Below are 2,714 nucleotides of genomic sequence, written 5' to 3'. Positions count from 1 at the left end.
AGATCCTCTACAGTTTTTATCTGAAGTTATTTCCTTTCTCATCATTGGTCTCTAGGATCTCCCAAATATTCCTTTGCAGATTCCATAAAAACAGTGCTACCAAACTGCTCCATGAAAACAATCATGTAACTGTGTGAGATGAATTCAAAAATCGCAAAGCAGTTTCTCAGAAAGCTTCTTTCTAGTTTTTGTCTGAGGATATTTCCTTTGTCAACCAAAGCTTCGATGCGCTTCAAAATATCCCATTGCCAATTCCAAGATAACAGTGTTAGCAATCTGCTCAATGAAGAGTGTAACTCTGTGAGATGAATTCACCCATCACAAAGCAGTTTCTCAGAAAGCTTATTTTTGGTTTTTATCTAAGGATATTTCCATTTTCACCATAGGCTTCAATGCACTCCCACATATCCAATTGCAGATTCCAAGAAAACATTGTTAGCAAACTGCTGAATGAAGAGAATGATGTAACTCTGTGAGATGAATTCACACACCACAAAGCAGTTTCTCAGAAAGCTTTTTAGATTTTACCTGAGGATATTTCCTTTGTCACCATAGGCTTCAATGTGATCCAAAATATCCCTTCTCAGATTCCCCAGAAACAGTGCTACCAAACTGTCCTATGAAAAGAATCGTGTAACTTGGAGAGATGAATTAACACATCAGAAAGCAGTTTCTCAGAAAGCTTCTTTCTAGTTTTCATATGAGGATATTTACTTTTCCACCATAGGCTTCAATGTGCTTCCAAATATTCCTTCTGAGACATCACAAAAACAGTGTTGTGAAAGTGCTACCTCAAAAGAAACGTTTAGCTCTATGAGATGAATACACATATCACAAAGGGGTTTCTCTGAAAGCTTCTCTCCAGTTGTTACCTGAATAATTTATTTTATCAACTTAGTCCTCTATGCGCTCCCAAATATTCCTCTGCAGATTCCACAAAAACAATGCTAGCAAACTGCTTCATGAAACAATGATGTAACTTTGTGACATAAATTGACCCATCACAAAGCAGTTTCCGAGGAAGCTTCTTTCTAGTTTTTGTCTGAGGATATTTACTTTGTCACCATAAGCTTTAATGCACTCCGAAATATCCCATTTCACATTCCAAGAAAACGGTGTTAGTAAACTGCTCAATGGAAAGAACAGTGTAACTCTGTGAGATCAATTCACTCATTGCAAAGCAACTCTTAGAAAGCTTCTTTTTTGTTTATATCTGATGATATCTCCTTTGTCACCATAGGATTCAATGCACTCACCAATATCCTGTTGCAGATTCCACGAAAACAGGGTTATTTATCTGCTTAATGTAAAGGACAGTGTAAGTCTGTTAGATGAATTCACATATCACAAAGAACTTTCTGAGAAAGCTTCTTTCTAGTTTTTATCTGAGGATATTTATTTTGTCATCACAGGCTTCAATGCAATCTGAAATATACCTTCTCAGATTCCCCAAAAACAGTGCAACCAAACTACTCCATGAAAAGAATCATGTAACTCTGTGAGTTAAATTCACAAATCACAAACCACTTTCTCAGAACTCTTCTATCTAGTATCTTTATACTTTTATATGAGGATATTTCCTTTGTCACCATAAGCTTCTGTGGGCTCCAAAATATCGCATTTTTGATTCCAAGAAAACAGTGTTAGCAAACTGCTCAATGAAAGGAACAGTGTGACACTGTGAGATGAATTCACACATGACAAAGCAGTTTATCAGATAACTTCTTTCTAGTTTGTTTCTGAGGATATCTCCTTTTTCTCCATATGCCTCAATGCACTCCCATATATGCCTTTAGAGAGTCCACGAAAACAGTATAGGCAAACTGCTCCATGAAAAGAAATGTGTAACTCTGTGAGATGAATTTCCATATCACAAAGCAGTTTCTCAGAAAGTTCTTTTTGGTTTTTATCTCGGGATATTTCCTTTGTCACCAAAATCTTCAATGTACTTCCAAATATCCCAATGCAGATTCCATGAAAATAGTTCAATGAAACCGCTCAATGAAAAGAACAAACCGCTCAATGAAAAGAACAGTGTAACTCTGTGAGATGAATTCACACATCACAAAATAGTTTCTCATAAAGCTTCTTTCTACTTTTTATCTGAGGGTATTTACCTTTTCACTATAGGACTCAGTGCACTCCCAAATAACCCTTTGCAGATTACGTGAAAAAAGTGTTAGCAAACTGCTCAGTGAAAAGAACAGTGTAACACTGTGAGATGAATTCACACATCACAAAGCAGTTTTTCAGAAAACTGCTTTCTAGTTTTTACCTGAGGATATGTAGTTTTCACCATATACCTCAATAGTCTCAAAAATATCCCTTTGAATACTCCACGAAAAGAGTGTTAGCAAATAACTCCTTGAATGTAAGTGTGTACGTCTGTGAGATGAATTCACACATCACAAAGAACTTTCTCAGAAAGCTTCTTTCTAGTTTTTATCTGAGGATATTTCCTTTGTCACCATAGACTTCAATGCGATCCAAAATATCCCTTTTCAGATTCCCCAAAAAAGTTATTACACACCTGCTCCAAGAAAAGAATCATGTAAATCTGTGAGATGAATTCACAAATCACAAAGCAGTTTCTCAGAAAGCTACTGTTTGCTTTTGTCTGAGGATATTTCATTTGTCACTCTAAGCTTCAATCCAGTCTGAAATAATACATTGCAGATTCCACGAAAACAGTGTTAGCAAACTGCTCAATGTAG

Source organism: Papio anubis, unplaced genomic scaffold (assembly GCF_008728515.1).
Source record: "Papio anubis isolate 15944 unplaced genomic scaffold, Panubis1.0 scaffold248, whole genome shotgun sequence".
Taxonomy (NCBI): Eukaryota; Metazoa; Chordata; class Mammalia; order Primates; family Cercopithecidae; genus Papio; species Papio anubis.
Note: the sequence above shows the minus strand (reverse complement) of the source record.